At 41.1% G+C, this 20,652-nt stretch overlaps 1 protein-coding gene across 7 annotated transcripts in view; it reads right to left on the minus strand.

Moving 5' to 3' along the window:
• The window catches only part of PLCB4 (phospholipase C beta 4), a 185,577-nt gene that overhangs the window by 147,708 nt on the left and 17,217 nt on the right, over positions 1-20,652 (minus strand). For all 7 annotated transcript variants that reach the window (XM_050972618.1, XM_050972619.1, XM_030235819.2 and 4 more), the window contains exon 2: positions 17,611-17,670. The gene's annotated coding sequence lies outside the window, so the exon portion shown is untranslated. The remainder of the gene's footprint in view (positions 1-17,610; positions 17,671-20,652) is intronic.

Below are 20,652 nucleotides of genomic sequence, written 5' to 3' on the forward strand. Positions count from 1 at the left end.
CCCTTGTGCCTGGTTTCCATGTGCCTAACAGCCAATTTCCCACAGAAGCAAACCTGCCCAGTGTCCTCCTGCAGTGCTTCCAGTGGTGCCTCAGCCTGGGACAGGCACATCCTCCCAGCCCCAACTGGACTCAGCAGCTCCTCAAGGGAGAGGCCCTCAGCCCCTGAGCATGGAGAACTCCAGCTTGGAACTATTCTAAATAAACACTGGAATTGTTGCACTACATTCTCCTCAGACTACTTCTGCTCTAAAATGGAACAGCTACTTATTTTCTGTTTGGATATTTTGGTGGGTTTTTCTTTTTTGTTTCCTCTTGCCTAAAGACTGTTTTCCTGTATTCCACAAGGGTGCATGCACATAACCATATGCAAGTCCCCATGTGTAATTCTTATTTTATTTACATTTTTATAATTTCATTTTATAACTATTTTTCCATCTATTATTTACAGTTATATATTCTCTATACCCATAGGGATGGCTGCTGTTTGCAGGTAAGATAAACACAGAGATGATTCAGGTAGATATAACAAAATGTTCTGTTTATATTTCTTCTCCCTCCTAGAATGGAGCATTTGTAATTCATCTGGGCAACATACTACTTATCCAACTCAAGGCAGTGGAGCAGGAAATCAAACCAAGGTGGGAGTTATTAACTTTTTAGATCCTTTTTCCCAATGCATAGCATGTGTTTCATTGTTGAGGTTTTTCTGAGATAGAGTAACATTAGGGATAAAATAAAAATTGTAGCAACAAATAGTCTGGAACATTTTGTTGGCTTTGGTATTTTATTGGGGTAAGTATTACAGACACTCAGTGTTTCATGGAAGAGTTGGCATTTTTCCTTGTATCCACAAGCATAAAGGTGAATGTCAGTTCAATAGATGCATTTACTTAGAAATGAGTAAATACCAAGAACACAAGGCTTCTCTCTCACTGCCTGCCTTTACTGTGCACAGGGATTAATGTGGAGCCCATTTGGATGGTTAGAGATTTTACCTTCCTTAAGCCATAAGCAAAGAAATAGCATGAGAAAGGATTTTAGACAAAGCCTTAGGGACTGCAGAACAGCAGCCAGGGTCAGGTAGGAAGCAGCAAGGAGAGCTGAGCCAAGGGGCCAAAGTTTTACCAGACCTCCACCCTTCCCTGCCCTTCCCGAGGCACAGCTGGGTGATACACACTGCAATTAACTGAAAGAATATTTGGATTTATATTCTGAAATTAAAAAAAAATATATATATTAAAAAAGGAGAAAAGAAGAAAAAAAGACTGAGTTATAAAATGGTTCAGCTTCATTTCCTCTACCAGTTTTACATTTCTCTTTGCCACCTCCTGGTTGTCTTTTTACCCCTTCCCAAAATAAAACCAGATCCAGCTATTACAGCACAGCTGTGGAAAATATTCCACTGCCAGTGAGATAAAGAGCCTCCCTGAGTTCATTCTGCAGGTCTGCCTCTGGCACATTGCATGGTCTGGCTGCCTGGGAGGCTCAGGCTCTCCTGCTGAGACAGTACCCTGACATTTCACTGCACTTCACTCCCTTTGATCCCAAGACACAGCATCTGCCTGTATTTGTCTTTGAAAATAAGACCTGAATAATAAATTCCTGGAAATCATGTTCAAATTACAGCTGATCTGCAATCAGCTCCTTGGAGGTACTTTGGGGTAAATAACCCCTGCTCTTCTTCCTGCCCCAACACCCAGGTATTTGACAGAGCTGCCATCATCCTCAACCCTTCACCCTGCCAGCCTCTCTCATCTCCTCCCTGCCTTCCCCCTGAGCACCTTCTCTTTGCCCCTGGGGCAGTTCCTGAGTCCTGGCTGCTGTTTCTCAGTGACCCCTCAGCTCTGAGCTGCCTTTCCTTTGGAAGGGAACCTGCCAGGGCCAGCTGCCTGCAGGCCAATGGCACTGGCCTAGAGACCTGCTGATTTCTGGTACTTGTTACTCAAGTCTCAGTGCAAGGGAGGCTCTCCTTTTCCTGAAAGAAACCATCAGTTGTGTCACAACCTCTGGAAAGGCAGATCACTGCGTCTTTGCTGGCAGGAATACAGCTGCAGCAGCATGAAAAGGGAAGAGAAACATCTTTTCCCAAGGAAAGGACGTTTCTGTATCCACCACCAACGCTGTTTTCCCAGGATAAAGACTGAAGCAGAGACTTTGGACTGCAGTATAAAATTGAACAGTGCTCTTTCCAGACACAGAAAGCCCAAGGTGACAGCAGCCTCTGGACCAGGAGCCAAGTGGGAATAGTGCCCTTCCAGCAGTGTCACACTCTGGATCACGATAACGATGCGACACAATGCAAAATCGAGGGGTTTAACTGTCCCACATACAGTCTGAGCTCCCACCATTTTACTGATGTCATTTTGTAGTTAAATGAATGCAAAAATGCCTTCATGGACAGCTCAATACCTTGGGTGGTCATGCACGTACTCACCAATTCAGGCATGTACAGTTTCACTCTCTCCTACATTGTGCTACAATATCCATGGATAATGGAACACTACCAAGATAAGAAAAAATTCCATCTTTTACTTAGCATCTAGACTAAGACTACCCTAAATTGTCTTGTATTAAAACAATTACTCAAATCATTCAGCCACCCTGCTCAGTGTTAGGTTTTGACATATCACAGCTCTCATTTGACAGCAAATCAAGTGCAAGCTACTTCTTTTCCCTGAAGATGTGTTGCTCAAGAGGGGATTTTATTCTGTAGTCTGTAAGTGCCCTAGAATTGATATGTATATGTTAATGGAACAGTATATAAAGTCACCTCAAAGGCAATTGGTTTAAAATTGTAAACCCCTACAGATGGGATGTAGGGTGACAAGTTAATTTAAAATTAGATATAGTGCACACCTGATAATTGAGAGAAGTGGGAGGAGGGAGAAGAAGGTTAGTGCTCTATATTTGAAAAGGTGAATCCCTCCTTCATGAAAGGATGAGGAAGGCAATCCAGAGCCACACTGCAAGGACTTCCAAAGAGGTGCACAGGCTGGGGATGGGGGTTTTGCTGCTCATTATTGCTGCAGACTGTTTCTACCTATGGCAATTATCATTTGTGTGATGCCACTGCTGTGTGGGATGAAATGTAATACCAAAGGGAAGCAAGAGAGATTCAGCTTTCAGTGGTCAGACATGAGCGCTACTTTTAGGAACAACAGCTAGAACAGAGACAAGAGCAGAAAGCACAGTCACAGTAGCTTCCTCTTTTAATAACAGTTTTAATTGCTGCCATTCAGTCATTCAGAGCCAGCTCCATGTTCCTGTCATGCCAGGAGCACTGCAGGGACTCTGGAGATAAGAGCTGCCATCCTGCCCTTGGAAGTGCCCAAATTCCTTGGGCAAATACCTGTGTGTGAAATCCCTCATACACACAACGTGGGCACCATGCAAGTGAGGATATAAACCACCTAAACCAAACCTGGCAGGGTAAAGCAACATGCACTAGTGGGCCCCATTCCCAGCTCCTGAGGCTCCAGCATTTTGCCCGTTGATTTACACCAAGCCCACTTTGGCTCCTGCAACTGCAGGTGAGTACATACACACATTCTGAGAAAGCAAATATGCAAACTGGACAGAACATCTCTAGGGATGTTTCATGACTGAAGGAAAAGTAGAAACAGCAGTTCATCTCAATTCTAAAAACAAGTAATATAAAAATACAATAAAAACTATACATGCAGCTCACAGAAAACAACAAGCACTCTGACTCAGCACGGCTGAAATAAAATCTAAATCAAATCTCTGTACTGCCCTTTCCCCCTTTTACAGAAAAGTCAGCCTAAAAGCACAAGGATGTAAAAATGCTCTAGTTTGGCAAAATAAGTCACATTCCATAAAAGACCTATTATTAGCTTTGTCACTGTTCTATTTGTCTTCAATGTCTTTTCTAATAAAACCTAAAAGAATGAAGGGCAATATAACTATTTCTAAATCTCTATGCAAACAAAACAGGAATGTGCCTGTTTATTTTTTAGTACAGAACTAAACACCACATCAATGATAAATGATTTAGGGAGCAGGCTGTGTTCATGCTGACCTTACCTGCCACTGACTGAGAATTTTCCATCCACGCCAAACAAGGAACAGCTTACGTGACATAAAGTTGACTTTTATAGTATCAGACAAATTTACATTTCTTTCTAAATAAAAAGTGTACAACAAACCTTATGGCCAGCCTCCAAGAGGCTTTTGTCTTCTCCTGCATTATAAGGGAGAATTTTTAAGTGCTGCCAAATGAAACTCTTAAGAGATCATACCTTGGAACTAGTGAAATACTGTGGAAAGCATCAGCCACTGAGTCACTCCCTTTATGCAACAACTGACTAGCCACAGCTCCTTCTGTTAGATAAGCCTGCACTGCATATTTTCTTCCATATTAGCCTAAGACAATTTGAATTAAAACTTTTCAGCTTCTCCTCTTTGGTTACTAAATATCCTTCAGCTTCACATTATCTACGGAGCCTCCGTGGAAAGAGCACATCCTATTCTGTGATGCTGCTGTAGGAGAAAGGGGAAACTGAAGGAAGAAAGAGATGTTTGCATCTGTCAGCAAAGAGAGAAAGAGCAAAGGACATTGTAGGAGCACCACAATAACCCCCAGGGCCCTTATCCACACACAAAACTCAGATGCACATCTGAGATGCTGTGGACTTGAGGAAAACACAGGTCATGGGTCAAACACATTTATACATACATATAATATACATTATACACACTTAACACCACGTGACACCTTTCTAGCTGAGATCTACATAAAGAGTCTTTGCAGAGCAGCCTTTACTCCTTCCACCAAGAAGGATGCAGGAGGTTCATTTTCAGCCCTTCCTTACCTGTCACACTCACACATACATGGGCCTACTGTGAGACAGGAGCTGGAACTTGAAACAGCCCACACAGAGATTCCAAGCTCATCATTTTAGGTTAGATGTGTCCTGGTTTGAGTTATTTTTAAGAAACATTAACCATAAGTAGTAAAAAAAATTTAAACAAGATATTTCCTTCCTCTGCCAAAATGGTACATGCCATGGTTAGATTTTGCATCATAACCACTTGTATGTTGAGTATCAGCACAAAAATCAAAATAAGAGGTATAGGATACATGGGTTTCCCTTTCACACCCTTTAGCTGGCATGGCAAATGCTGTTTCTTTGCTATTTTTCTGGGTGTGGAACATCTCTTTTTATGACTATGTTTTGTTTCTGGAGACAGACACTCGTGGTGCTTTGGACTTGTGAAGGAGCTCTGTGTTTTGCTGACCTTTAATTCAGTTCTGAACACTGACTGCTGTGGTCCAACACATCTACCCCAGCGACTCCAAAAGATGTTTATCTACACACTGCTCTACCCTGTTATTCAGCAATTCTGCAGGAATGCCTTAACTCAGTGTCCCCTGGGAGTGGCCAGTGACATCTCCCATCATTCCAAAAGCAAATGGGCAGAGCATGGGAAAGCACCTCACTGCAGCAGGGCTGAGCACCGCCAGGCAGTAACAACAAGAGAGAAGAACCCACTTGTGATGGAAAGCACATTATCCATGACAAGGCCAGCAACTACTTCCAGCAGCATCAGCCCAGTGCTAACCCAGAATTAGCTTTTAATTAGTTTTAACTTCTGCACCCAGTAGGCACAGCTGGTGAAATCCTGGCATCCCAAACTAGGAGAGCAATGCCCCCATTCAAAGGAAGATCAGGAATTCCATCTGTTCTCACAGTAGCAAATAAATACATTGTTCACTTTTGTACCCCCTGCTAAAAGCAGAATAGGGTAAAAGAGAAGTGACCACATGATTTGCTTGGTTCAATGGGGTGTAGAAATTCTAACCTGCTTAGCTTTGTGTTAGAACTCATTGGAGAAGCCACAGGGGAGGAACTTCTCTTTGTCCTTCTGCACATGCATGGAAAGGGACAAAATGCCCTCTGCCACCTAACAAGAGGACCTAAACCAGCTTCCTCCATTACTGGTGTTTTCTGTTACAGGGCCAATTAAGGGTCCTCTTAAACAAAAGCAGACTGTAAATATTTCTTCTCATACAAGCCAAATGGAGAAGAGAACAGCAAGACTATCTGCAACCATGCTAAATTCAAGGTAAGCTCCTGAGACATTTCTTTACATTTTTCAAGAAATGGAAATATTAATTTGGCATGTAGAGTCACACAAACCCCCAACCCATTACCACAGTCCTGTGTTCCACCACAGTTTTTCTTTTCGTGCCTGTTTGCTGATTGACAAACAAAACCTTGCCACTTTTTGAAATCACTGAGTGCAACTGGAGTGGGAATGGCAACCCTTGCCTAGGTAAAGAATTAACTGCTTGTTGAGAAGAAAATTGCCACTGTGATTGACCAGCATCACTTTTCTGATGCTCTGCTTTCCTACATCAGTGCAGGACATGAACATGAGACACTCAAGCACCAAAATAAAGCATTTCAACCACAACCTGCCACAGGAGCTGCAAGACTTTGTGAAGAGACCTGATCCTATCAACAGCTGCCAACTAAGTTAATAAATTGAAGTGACCCATGGGAAGAAAGGTCAAAAGAAAAACAAGAAAAAAAATCTCCACAAAAGCCCCACAATACAAATTCATACAGCTTCTTTCTTAGAGCCTGTTCATGCAAGCAGAAAAACTGGTCCCACTGATGCTAGCAGGCTATACAGCAAACTCATGATCTTTATATTTTACATCAGGGGAAACTCAACTGATATAAAATGTTATTAGTGCCTGTGAAGTGTCCTGGCTGAAAAGCTGTCCAGGGATTAGAATAATTAAAAACTATTCAGGCTCTGCCCCTTAAATCTGATTCTATTCAAATAAAACCAATTCAATTTTTCTCTTTCAACTGTGAGAAGGATTTGGCCTTAAATTACAATACTCTGATAGCTAAATTTACAGAATTAGCAATACCCTGAAAATGTAAAACCGCAGAGAGAAAAGAGAGCTCATAAAAAATAAACCTTATGGGATTGTCAATTAAGATATTTTAGCTTCCCAACTTAAAATAAATGGAAAATATGCCATATGAACCTCTGTAGATATTCAATCATTTTATTTTTATTATATTGAGACCCATAATTGTACCTGGAAGGAAGGAAAAACTGGATCACTTTGTCCCTATTGGTCTAAAAGCACAAGTACCATCAGGAGACATACCTGACTCTCTGGCAGAGTGAGCAGTGATGAGACCTCCATTAGCAAAGCTTCAGATGGAAGAAAAAAAATTAGGACAGAAAAATTTCAGAGGATTTAATTGTTCACACAGCTATGGAATAAAATCCACACCATTCTGAACATTTAATGAAACCATAGCCAAGCAAGGAGTGCAGTGCACTCCCAATCAAATATAAATACTGCCACGTACTTCATACATATGCTGAATAAAACTACTTTTGGACCCTAATTTCACCTTCTTTTGTGTGCCCCATGCTCAAAACTTCGGATTTGCTCTGGAAAGCATGTTTTGGACTGTAGCATGCAGTCTGTAGTAGGCTATGAAAAACAGAATCCTTCATGGAATCACACGTGTATGAGCTTCACCAGGTAGCTTTGACAAATTTGCCTTTATCCCTTCCTCACAGCATTTGCATAGAAATAATTGTCTAGGTAAAACCAGCTAGACTGGAGTTTGTCCTAATGTCCCCTCACTGAACTGAGATGTTTAAGCTGAAAAAGAAGAGTAATTTGTCTGTGGAGAGAACTTGAGTATAAAAAACCAGCCAAGACGAAGGGTCTTTGCACTTAGCATCAGGCATTTATCACAACTGACAATGGAAAAATAAAGAAATGCCAAAACAGAAAAAACTATTCCCAGGAGGACAAAACCAAGGCTGAAGTTTAAAGCCGACCAGCAGCTTGCTCCCATCCTTCTCTTTATTTACATGTGTGGTCAACTGCACCAGAACACACTCCATACACAAATGTTTGTGCAAGAAAGGCCTTGCTGGCAGTGCTGCTTGAAAAATTGTCCTAAAGGAACATTTCTGTAGGACATTTTATGAAGGCAGTCTTGCTAGAGCCCTCATCACTGCGAGCAGCAAAACAACACCTCCAGTGAAGCAGCAGCTCTCCAGTGCAGCCCATCAAAGGGTAAGCAAATTTCTAACAGCCTCCTCTTTCAGTGCCAGACTTGCCAATATTCCCCATTTACAGCTCCTCTAAAAGGAGCAATAAACCATCTGCATCTCTGTTTAAGTAAAGCTTACTGGAAACACAGGAAAAGGGACGGGAGTCTGAAGTAAAGAACACAAGGAAAACTGTTTCTACACTTAAAAACCCTGTGAGATGAATGAATCTGAGCTATTGATTTCCCTGCCTTTTCTACTCTCCCAAAGTATCTTACAAACCCCACGTACCCAGCACAGCCAGACCTCAGGGTGGAGCTGACACAGTGCAGCAAACATTCTGTTTACCAGAGACATTTATCATTTCATTTGCAGACGTTAGCTCTCAGACTGCTCTCCTGATGGCTTCTTTACCAACTCAGGAGATGCCCAGGAACGGTGGCAGTATTAGGATAACCACTCTCAGGAGTAAATCATTCCAGCTAGCCTTTTAGTAATGTTTCAGCCTCAAAATGACAAACAGAAAAAGCCATTTCTAGCAACACAGACTCTGGCTCTAAGGAAATCTCTCTGCTGGATACGTTACACAAGAAAACCCACTATCCAATAATTTCTAACTAATTCGATCCTGAAGATTTCTTGTGACATTTGGAAAACCTCTGGATGGCTCAGTTACTCCAATCTTTGGTGTTGAGTACAGATGTGCAATACCCCTCAAAGCAAACTATGGATTTTCGGGGGGGTTTTTTGGCAGGTGAAAAGCAAAATTAAAATTTTGTTTGCAGTAAAATTTTCACTTTGAAGAGTTTTTTTTAAATAACTTTTAGTATTTCCTACCAAGTTATCAATTTAAATTACTTCAGCAATCTAGCGAAAGAATCAGTCTATTAGACTTTATTGCCAAATTCCAAATAAAACTTAGAGATAACTCCAAATATCAAAGCATGCTACATACCCTGCAACCATGGGATCATTAAAAGAAAAGGTAATGCCTTCAGTGTGAAGAGGAACAAAATGCTTTTAAAAAGAATTCTTAATAAAAACCCCAACAAATCCTAACTGAAACCCACCCAACATTTCAAGATCTTAAAGCAACTAAGAGAGTTCAGGTACAAACTTCCAAAGCTAGGGAGAAGGAAGACTACTTTCTTCACTTTTCTGTAAAGTGTCAAAATGTAATATTAATTCTTTCTGTTCTCAGAAAATCTAAAGAGGACTACCAAGCTATTAAACTTTCTAGTGGATCATTTGTGGTATGAGTCATTAGCATAATTGGGGGCACACTTTATTCTGACCTTTGCAAAACTTTCATTTCCCAAATGTGATAGATACAAAGTGCTTTTATAATACCAATAATGATTATTTCCTATGGGAAACTGCCAATTATAAGTTGGTGAAAAATACTATATCAGATGTACATTGAGAAAATGAACACACCTACCAACAGTCAGACTAATTAAAGCCATTCTTCAAATATTAAAAAAAGCTTTCCCCTTCCATGAAATACAACCTGTACATTTTAGTCCAGCTCTATCCTTGTCAGATCATTCTTTCAGCAATACCAAATGTCTGATTAGTGGTTAAATACAGCATTTCAGCTGTATTTCTTTCCCTGGCAGCAAACCAACAGATGTGGGAAGCTGTTTTAACATTGAAGCACTTGACTCAAATTCACATTGTTTATATGAAGTCACATCAAGAGCTAACAGAAATACTCAAGATAAGGAAACAAACCTCATGTTCTGGACACAGTTCTTAAAGAGAAAAAAAGGCAGAGGAAAGATAAGCAGTAAACTGTCAGAGAGCTTGGGCTTATATTGACTCCAGCACCTTCTGCTGCAGCCACAAGTCCAGCAGGCAGTGCCTTCAATGGCATCATCTCCTGCTCTGGCGTCACCTGCTGTCCTGTGTCACCTCTGCCAGCTCCTGTGAACTGCCAGGAAAGGCAGGGACAGGGGAAGCACAGCCAAGCCAAAAGTGCTGAACACACTCACTGGGCAGAGGACAGGACAAGTGCCCTCCCACCAATACACCATCACTTTCACAGCAAATCCAGTGCACATGAATGCAGAGGAGTATTGATCATGCAAAAACTGACTCCACGTTATATGTGACAATAGAAGAGCCTCCATGCTGATACACCGGTGATGAGCAGAGGAAAGCCTCTGATTTCCTTCCAAAGATGCACCTGGAAACGGCCTCAAACTGCTGGACATTTTAAAAGGGGAGGCTTTCCAGTTCACCAACTGTGTTTAAACACAACTTAAGAAAAAAGATTCTACAGAATCCAGGCAACAAATTGTTCAATTAAGACATGTAGAAAACGGCCAAAAAAAAAAAAATTAAACCACAGAAGTTTGTTTTTGATTTTTCAGAATATCTACTAGCTGCTTGCTACATCCTTGACACAAAAGCAGACCATAAAGGCCTGCAGAGAAAAAAGGAATCCTACTGCTTTTCAGGCAGACAGACCCAAAAGACTTGCAGACAGACTTGTACGGCTAAATGTTCACAACCAGGAGCTGGATACACCCGTGTGACCATCTGATACAGTGAGGTATCTGAGTCATTTACAAAAACACCCGCTGCAAACCAAGCACAAACAAAGTCTTCCAAGTATACAAAAATGTACAAATGGCCAAGAAAGGGGCGCTGCAGATCTTGAAAAAGCAATCCATACATCAGCACAAGGAACACTTGCAGTATCTGCAGTAGCTCCAGAGATGTCCTCCCATTTGCTAACTGCAAATATCATGTTTTTGATCCAAGTTCTCAGTCTGGTACTGATCACAGAGCAAAAAGTGCAGCTAGGAAATCAAAGTAGATTTGCTTGCTACTTTCATTCCAAGGTTTACCAAGTCTCATTAGTTCCGAGGGGAAGAAACAACAGCTAAAAGACAAACCACTGAAAAGTGGCATGTGTGTCGTTAAGCAATAAACAACATTCCTGTTTGTCTGTCTCTACCCTTTGGGTACAGAAAATAACTAGACAGCAGTCTCATCACTCCACATACTGCACCTTTCAAAACTTGGCACAGCACCTCTTACACACTTGTGTTTCAGCTCAAACAGCTCAGTATGTGCTTCAGAGATCTGGCAGCAGTTCTTTTGGGAGTTATTTCCTACTTTTCTGGCTTAGGCAACCTGTCGAGTGCGGAAAATTTACACTTAGTGGATCCCAAATATGTACACAGAGAAAAAGGAAATCATAATAACCACGATTATAAATGAAGTTTTGAAGGTCAATTCAATTTGCCACAGGTATTTCCATTGCCTCCAAGAAGCCATTCAGATGTGGAACAGCACATGCCACCTTCTCAGCCTGCAGCTTCTACAGGTACTGTGATCAAAAGGGATTAATTAAGCAGCTGCAGTGGGCAGACTCCATAACACACACACACTCCCTGTTCTCTACTGCAATACTCCTTTAAAGAGCAAAATTACAACAGATTAGACATGAACAGCAGAACAAAAGCAAGCTCTGGCAAAGCCAGACAATACTGAGAAGTTTTGTCTTTGATTAGCATCTGTTCACAGATTTAGTTTTTTTACATTCAACCAAATACTGCTCCTCCACCTTGTTGTCATGAGATTGCAGGGGTTCCATACTGTTGTCTCCTTATCACAAAAGTTCCATACCTTGGTGTTTCTTGCGGGCATCTCCTCAGAGCACTGACTCTTCCTTCTTCACACAGCAGCCAACTGACACCAGTTCCTCTCCCAACCAGCCACCCCACTCTTTATAGCACTCTTCTTCTCATTGGTTACACCTGTGGCCCATTAAAGTCAGGCCTGTTCCCAATCTTTGATAATTGGCCCAGCTGCAACTCGTTAAGGGTAAGATTACTTTCTACACTATCTTTACTTTCTTATATTCCATCTCCCTACACATATCAGACCACAAAAGCAGTTAGAGCTGCTAAAACACTCCTCTGAGATTTTCCATAATTTTACAGTTTAAAGTAGTTGAAAGTACCAGAAGAAAAGAAAAATCCTTTCAAAATACAATGCAGTTTCTGGCAATAATTTTGTAATTTTCCTTTTTGGCTTTGCCAGAAAACAGTAAGGGTTAAAGATGAATGCACTGCTCATGTGACAGGAGACACATCCATTTAAAAGAGAGCATCCACCAGGCCAGTAATCTTGCTGTATCAATAGTAGGTCTTGGCAGATAGTTTCAACAGGAGAAGAGAGTCAGAAATGAATAAAACATTTTGTCCAAACTCAGCTGTGCACGACCTCTCTCTTTCTTTCCCACCACATAGGTATTTCCTGTACCTGACAGCTTTATGATGACATTTCCCACTTTTGCTACCTTGCTGCCTTGATCTTGCAGCTCTCCCCATACTTTTCAGATCATCCTGCTAATCCTTTCACTCTGCATTTCTCTCATAATTGGCTCAGGTGAAGTCAGTGGCAGAAATCCCACCAACGTGTCTGCAGTGGTTTCCCTTGGGAACGTGGCAATGTCACTCACATCTCTGCCCTCCAGCCCTGGCACCGAGTCATGCTAGCCTTGGGTAGGCTGAGCAACACAAAAGGGAAGAGTTTCCTTCCTCCACTCCCTTCTACTGCACTCTCTCTGTTTCACACACTCCTCTGGATAACTACAGCACACTCTCGTGCTCTGGATCCAATACAATGCACTAAGGAAACAACCAGAAAACAGAAAAGAAGGGGGAGAGGGGAAGCCATAAAGAGCCCCACTATGTCTCAGAGAGCTGAACCTGCACAGAACAAAATGGTGTGCAAGGACCTCACTTCCTTCAGGCTTTATTGAGGCCAAACAGTACACGGTGCCACTTTGTGCCTCTTGTTTTCTGACCTGCTCTTCCCATACTCTGCACTTCTGGATTCAAAATCAGGACTTCACACATTTTAAAAGAAGAAGGTTTCACTTCAGGCATTGATGAAATAGAAATTTTGAATGAAACAACACTGTGACTTAGTTCTGTATATAATCTTTTCAAAAAAACAGCAAATAGTCTTTTCTTCCTGGAATGGCAGATAAATCTTTTGGGACAGTTTTACAAGGCAGTCACTTAAAGAAATACACAGACAAAGAAAACAACCTCTCTCAGCCTAAGACAACTCTTATCACAGGCAACTAAAATTTACAGGAGCCAAGATTTGTTTTCTCCCTTTTTGTGCATTAGAATGTCTGATGATTCAGGTTTCAGACAGACCTACCACAGACCAATTTGAGGCAGCAGTCTGGTAAACTTTGGAATCCTCTCCAGAAGTCCACCAGTTACTCATTCTTTCACCATTAACTTTTGCTCTGGCAGAAAAAATGAAAACTGACTCAGACTTAAAAAAAAAAAAAAATCCCAGAATTATGGAATACTTTTGGCTGGAAAGAGCCTTTCAATGCCATCTAGTCCTGCAATGAGCACAGAAATCCTCAGCTAGACCAGGTTGCTCAGAGACCAACCCAGCCTAACCTTGAATGTTTCCAGGGATGGGGCACCCACAATCTAACTGGGAAAACTGTTCCAGATTTTTTGCAATGAGGATGGTGAAAAATTTCTCCCTTGTGTCTCCCCTAAATATACCCAGTTTCAATTCAAAGCCATTACCCCTGGTCCTGTCACAAGATCCTACTAAGAAGTTTGTCTCCATCTTTAAGACCCTCTTCAATACTGAAAGGTGCAATAAGATCCCCCTGGAGCCTTCTCTCCTCCAGATCAGAAATGATCTTTTAGAATGTTATGTATCAGGTCTGCTTTTGGGCTAGCTCAGTCCCTGATTCACTCCTCACACAGCTTTTGGTGTGAACAAGCAGCCAGGGACAAGAAATGAGCCTCCATTCTCACTCCCAGCCTCTATTTCCTTTATCACAAGTGTCAGTTTAAATGCACATGAAAGTACAGAGACCCTGACAACCGAGACAGTCACAGCTGCCATGAATTATCAGTATGCTTTTGTTATCACTTGCTTTTAGCTCCCAGAGCTCTGCCTCCTCTCCAAACCAACAATCTTTCTCAGGCTGAGACCTTTGCCACTACATACATTTTCTGCTCCTTCCATGCTCACCTATCTCACATAAATGTCTGCACAATGCTGGATTTTGCTGTAATTAAACAGAACAGTCTTCCAAAGGAAAGCACAAAGACAACAACATGATCACAAGCAGCAGGGAATATTTGGAAAACAATACTTCATCTGGATGCAGTAAGCTTCATTTATTTTTCTTTTGCCTCTCTATTTTTGCTTTATACTGTTGACTCCAAGTTTTAATGACCAAAGATATTTTAAGCATTCCTGACCTAGAAATGTGCTAAGAATAAGAGAACTTTATTATAAAGAAAACATTGGCCATCTGAAGGGAAACTCAAGAGTATACCCCACCTTAGTGAGCTATGCATGTTGCTCAGGAACAGCAGATAAGTTTTTAGATCTATAAGGACTCAATTTCCAGAAGACAGAGATACCATGGGAAAAGAATCAGATAGGCTGTAGGATTCAATGGATCTGATTAAGAGAACAGTTGGGGGATTCATGGCTAAAATGGAGGCAAAAATCCAGCACAAGTAGAATATACCGTTAATTGCTGTGTTTTCAGGAACAGTAAGAAGATATCCAGTGGAGACAGCCTAAAGCTAGGAGTGAAAACCTCTTTATTTGACAACAGCAATCTGAGCAAATGGCTCTGGTCCCTAATAAGAAGAGCAGCTTTCCTTTATTCTCTCCCCTATGAACCATCACGTTCATTTGGGACCAGTTACATCATGCCCCTTATAATGACCAGGCAGCAAATAGTTTGGGACTAAAACTCATCCTACATTAGGCTCAGTAGGTGTGAGAGTTCCACCCTGCCACAAGGAAAACAAGTGCAAAATGTTTCTGGGATTGCAGCAGGCAGATTACATAGAGGGAACTTCATCAAGGTTTGGCCAAGGAATGCTGCTCTTAGCTCCCCAACTCAGAGATACAGTGACACACAAGTACCCACAGGAGCACAGGGAATTAATCAAAAGTGCACATGCCAAATATTCAGACTCTGTCCTTCACAAAAAAGGTCTGCAATTCTGTAAATATACCACAGGGATCTTATTTCACCTCCATAAAAATCAGCTGTGAAGTGCTGATGAATAAAATCAATGAGCTAACTGAGAGGAACAGTACATTGTTTTAATTATTATTCCAATCAAGAATGCCTAGTGAACATCATGCCCAGTTTCACACTACAAACTTGAACAGGGATTCAGCCCTCTCTCCTTTCCACAGTGCTGGAAAGCACTTGCTATTGAAAGGATTTTCTTTGGCTAGTTTTCTCTTCAGATCAATCTCTTTCAGACTAGGAGAGGGGTCAAAGTTCCTGCAGCTCCTGATTATTCAATAACATGACTAATGCTCTCCTAAGGGGAACATGATTACAGGTAAATGATGTGTTCTGATAAAGGCACCATCTCCCATTTGCACAGGCCTGTTCTCCCACCCACCACTATGTAAACACAATAAACCTCTAAGGATGCACTGCCTGACCTCATCTCCTGAAGAAATCCTGCCTGGACTCACACTGTAATGAAACACAGGACAGCACAGAATGGCCCCATTTAATCTTTAACAATATGATATTTTAACAGGCTTCTACCCAGAAAACCTCTCCCAGGCATCCTCAATGCAACCAATATTAACTGCAGCATGCTGTTCACAGCCCCTAAAACTGGCTGTACAAATTGTGACTGCCTGGGGCTACTTTTGTTTTGTTATGGAGCCAAGTTCTCTTCATCTTTACTTGATGCAAAAAGTCAGGAGTTCTGAAATTTGCTGTTCCTTTTTTCACAAAGTTTTTGAAGTCTTTCACTTCCAGGATGCTGTGGAAAGCCTATGGCATGTCCTTCTTCATGCTATGATGAAATGGTTAAAAAGAGGATCCAGTGGAAAATGGAAAGCAACATCCCTAATTTCCTTCACTGACTCCAAAGGGGCTTTTCCCTGTAATATTTACTCTTATTTTGAAAGCATCAAATGTAACAGACACTCTAGGTAAACTCATTCATCTCCTATTCCTTTATCACTTTTAGTGAACAACCAGTTCTGCCATTAATGGGAATTCATTCTGTCTCTTGCTAGTAAGGTTTCTACTGTTGCACCTGAATAAGAAGTCAGCCCTATCTGTATTTTCAGACCATTGCTCTACAAAGATATTTACAGAAGTTTCTACTTTCCAAGAAAGCTATTTCTGGCCAATGTAGGCTTATTTTTTTCTTTTTCAATTATTTTAAACTGTACTTGTGCCCACAGAAGAATTATTTTTATCAGTTACAAATAAACAAACCGACTGTGACAGAACACCAGGTCACAGTGCAGCAGATTCCCAACTCCTTGTGGCACAGACTACATGGATAAACCAACAATCCAGGAGTGAAAAACAAGGAAAACAAGTCTGTTTTAATCACTAATGCCAAGATAGGATAGGTAGAGCATTGCCTACAACCTCTGTACCATTACTTCTAATTCTACAATTCTAGATAAACACCACAACCCCATCCTTTGGTGTCACTGACTTGTTCTGCAATGAAATTTTCCTACTAAAGATCCCTTTAGAGCAGATCCACCAGCAACTGGAATCCTCATCTGAGATTTCTCACATAATTTCATTTCAGACAAGACTGGAGAATTCTCATATGAATTTAGGTGTGGTTTTAGAAGAACAATTAAAAGCAAATGCACCATCTAATCATTATCACTTCAAAACTTTCATGCACAAAGTCTGTGCCCAGCTGTGCACCTGTGCAGTACCTCAGGAATCAAAGAACTCATCTAAGCTAAGCCTGAGGTCTCAGTCAGGATTAGCCAGAAACTAACTTTTGCCACAACGACTTTTTGAGCCTGCTCAAGGCCTGGAATGCTAAAGCAATTGGAATTTGGTGCCAGCTTGGTGCTTCTGGAGGAGAAGCGGTTTTCAGACAGCAGAAGCCAGTAGGATACAAATCCTCTATGCCTGGTGGGATGGATAAAACTCTACTCAGACTAGAAAAAACCATAAATTGGTATGCAAGTGACCCATCCCTGAGTACCAAAGGAAAGTAAACCCCTTGTTCTCCACAAACATAAGGTGAGAAGAATCTGCTGGAACACAGAGACTCCAGAGCTGAAACCGACTTTGCAGCTGTTTAGGAATGGTTATCACTGGAGGTTATTGGGCCTGAGGGGGAACACATCAAAGAACAATTTCTCCTCATCCACACTTTCCAGAATGTTAGACTCCAAAAAGATAAGGCCTCTGAGAACTGTGAATACCTTCATCTGCCTGTGTCTGATCAACCTCACACACGTACACTTCCTTCATGTCAGGATATCTGGTTTCAGGAGAGCACAGCATCCTCTGAATGGGCAGTTCTCATCTCAATTTCTAATAATTCTAATTTCTAATAACTTCTCTCCTCTCATGAAGCCCAACCACTGCTTTTTCAGAACACATTTTTTATTCTAGTGATATGGACAGTGCAGCACTGCAATGGTAAACCGTGTTTTAAACAGGAAGTAGATGATCTAGTACAAACCAGAATGAAAATAGTAAAAGAACAGAAAATGCATACCTTTTGAAAATCAGAAATTGTTCTGTAGAAATTCACATTGTAGAAAATGTCTTCCTTTCCCTTAAAAGACAAAGAAAAAAAAGAAAAAGAAAAGCCTTAATTGTGCATATCCATATTTAATTACCTAATAAAATCACAGTAAACTACTTCAAGACCTTCTTTTTCCCCCAGAAATAATTTCTCCTTATGGATCAGAATATTTACACTGTAGCAAACAAATACTGAGTGCTCAGTGAGTTTTCATTTGAAGTTCATTTATTTTGAAATTCCTGTTATTTAAGCAGCAGCATCATAGCTGCAGGTGACAGGAACACATGGCAGCCATTCTTCCAAGCATTTAAAACCAGAAAGCAACACAATGGAGACTAAGGATGGAGCAGTGTGTCAGGAGCAGGGAAAATACAGTATTTTATTTTGAGACATACAATCCAGCTTTGGGTAAGAAGTAAATAATGCCATTGTTATTGGTGCTAGAATGTACTTCCTGCATTGCTTTTGCCAACACTCTGGAAGGATGAAAGCATCCCCTTCTCCTGTCCTTCCCCATCTTTGGAGGGGAAGGGGCACACAGGGCCACCCAACACTCCTGTACCTCTGAGCAGTACAAGTGGGCAGGGCTGCCTTGGGGCTGGTCCTTTCCACCCCTCCTTTTCTCAAATGCACAAACCCAACTGATTTCCACTGTAAGCCCTAAGTGTGAGACCTTAAATTGGACATGAGCACAACAGCCCTTCAGCAAGCAAAGCAGCAGGTTTACACAAACAGGAACGAAAATGACCAAAGAGTGCTCAAAAATGAAATCAAATCCAAATTCACATTAGAAATCCATGTTTTATAGGAGACGGTATTTTATTAAAAGAAAACAAGAGTCTTCAGCATTACTGAAAATAACATGAAATTGACTGCTGCTTTTTCAAATGAATTTCTATCAAGAGCTCCTACACATTAGATCAGAAGCTGTATTTTTCTCTCTTCCATCAAAATACAGCTTTCTTCTTTTACAGAAAAAATAAATTGAAGCCTAAAGTTGAGAACATCTCAATATCCAATAGGTGAATACACAGAATTAAATTTGACCTGCTACTCTTCAGTTTTATGAGGTTAAAGTTTTATGAGAAGAAGAAAAAAATCTCAATATTAGAAACAGATTGCAGCAAACAAGGGTCTCAGCCAAGAGAAGCCAGAGCATGTTGTGGCTCTAGCATTTGCTTTGAGAACTCATATACATAAAACACCCCGAGTACGAGACCAGAGGGACTGAGAACCACAGCAGTCACAATTACAGCCATGAGGGCAGTTAAAGAAAATAGTTTCCTCCTCTGTTGAATCCTCCCAAAGCTGCCAAAACTGTCCATTAAAACAGAAGTTGTTTCAAATCATAAATAGCAATGAGAGGATGATGGCTACGTACTTTGTTCTCATTAAATATTGACAGCATTCTCTTCTAGGAAGAGACTACATAGGGATTTCAATTCTTTTCTTAATTATTTTTTTAATGCCTCAAACTCTTTCATTTTGCTGGTGCACTTTCAGACTGACCTCAGCAGCTCATAATTACATGACAAGATACCTCTGGGTCTCCAGGACTTCTCAGCTTCACACAAAAGCATCCTTACACTTACTTCTGGTCAACTAGAGCCAGCTTCATGCTAAAATAAACTCCCTGTCCAAATCAGGCCTGTGCTGGGAAAACAAAGACATGACAAGATTATTTTCAAGCATACAAACTGCCCTGTTATTCTGCAATAAGAGATTCACCTCAGCCCTTTTTGTTCCCCTGCAGACTGCAGTCAGATTTCAGCAGGGTTACATCAGTGTGGGATCCAGCCAGCTCCTCTGGATCCAGGAGCATCCCACCAGCCCTAATGCACATACCAGAAACACAACCTGCTTCCCACTGGCTTCAATCAGCCAAAGCTTTCTGGGCAGAACTGCCACTGGGCCCTGAAATTTCTCATGTTCCATGTAAACACACGAGTACAATCTCATAAATTTAATCAAGAAAATCAGTTTCTTTTCAGCTATGCAAATACCAAAAATCTCTCTCTCTGTCTTTCCACCAGTTAAGTATTTCTTCAGAAGCTTGTTTGTGTCCAGAATCTCCAGTGGCCCTTTCAGCAAGACTGTAAATTCTTTGAGGGAAACACTCAGAGCCAGAGTGCAGTCTCACTCCAGAAACACTGAGCAGTAATTGACAGTAACAGGACAACTGATGGAGGGATGGACAGTGGCTGCAGCCTCAGGTCTGCCTTTCATTCCAGAGCTGGGTTAAAGGCTAAAATACAAAAACCCCTACAATTTTCATTTTTCTCATGTTCTAAAGAAAAATAATTTTTTTAATGAATAAGCTGGTCTTAAGTACCTTGATGCCTGCCTTTTTTTTTTTTAAAGCATCTTTAATTTGATGTTCCTCACTTCCTGAGCACCTAACTAGATCTCACAGGATTTCAGCTGCACCTGAACACCAGGGCAGGTGTAGAAGAATCAAATTCTCATGTGGCCAGTGCTCATTCTGGCCACAACACACATTTCTTCACCACTGTTCAGTAAAGCACAACGTGTTTCTTCACTTGTCACCTGCCTTTCGTGTCACCTTAAATACACCCCATGGATTTCCTCTCTCTTCACAACCTAACCCCCTTATAAGCTCCAAGGAAAAGACTTATTTTTGCAAAAGACCCAGCTGAATCATAATGACCCTTCAAAAGGATGGGCAACCTTCATCAAGACTCTGGGCTTGTCAACAGATTCTTTTTCTTTTCTTTTTTGTTTCAAGCAGAAAACAAGTTTTCATCCAGAGGGATCCATCATTCAAGGTTCTTTTCATCTGTCACTCTGAAATGCTCAGAGAAAATGACCTGACAAGTACACACTTCTGCAAGACTTTCCCATTGATGGACACTTGGTTACAGATAATCACCTCCTTGAGTTACCCAGAGTATAACTTTAGAATTCCAATAAGGACCTTTTGCCTCATTCTAATTAAAAGCAAAGTACAAGTACCCAATTTAGAAAAGACCATTAGAGACTTAATTTAAACAT

The sequence above is a fragment of the Serinus canaria genome, chromosome 3 (assembly GCF_022539315.1).
Source record: "Serinus canaria isolate serCan28SL12 chromosome 3, serCan2020, whole genome shotgun sequence".
In the NCBI taxonomy this organism is placed as follows: domain Eukaryota; kingdom Metazoa; phylum Chordata; class Aves; order Passeriformes; family Fringillidae; genus Serinus; species Serinus canaria.